Raw genomic sequence first — 226 nt, forward strand, 5'->3', positions numbered from 1 at the left:
GCCTCAATCACATGCTCCTTGTTCTGCAGCTTGGTACGGATGGACATGATGACTTGGCCAATGTGGACCCTGGCTACTGTGCCCTGGGGCTTTCCAAAGGCACCCCGCATACCTGTCTGCAGCCTAGATTGGAGATAGCATGAGGTCAGACCTCAGTGTCCACTGGAAAGAGCTGTCTCCAAGGTCCCTTAGGGCAACCTATACAATCAACAGGCTGCATACACTA

The 226-nt window shown here is 53.1% G+C and overlaps 1 pseudogene; it reads right to left on the reverse strand.

Moving 5' to 3' along the window:
* Positions 1 to 170: 170 nt before the first annotated feature.
* On the reverse strand, positions 171 to 226 carry LOC145719166 (small nucleolar RNA SNORA70; annotated as a pseudogene; the record flags this gene model as incomplete).

Source organism: Leptonychotes weddellii, unplaced genomic scaffold (genome assembly GCF_054177405.1).
Source record: "Leptonychotes weddellii isolate Sample4059 unplaced genomic scaffold, ASM5417740v2 HiC_scaffold_326472, whole genome shotgun sequence".
Lineage (NCBI taxonomy): Eukaryota > Metazoa > Chordata > Mammalia > Carnivora > Phocidae > Leptonychotes > Leptonychotes weddellii.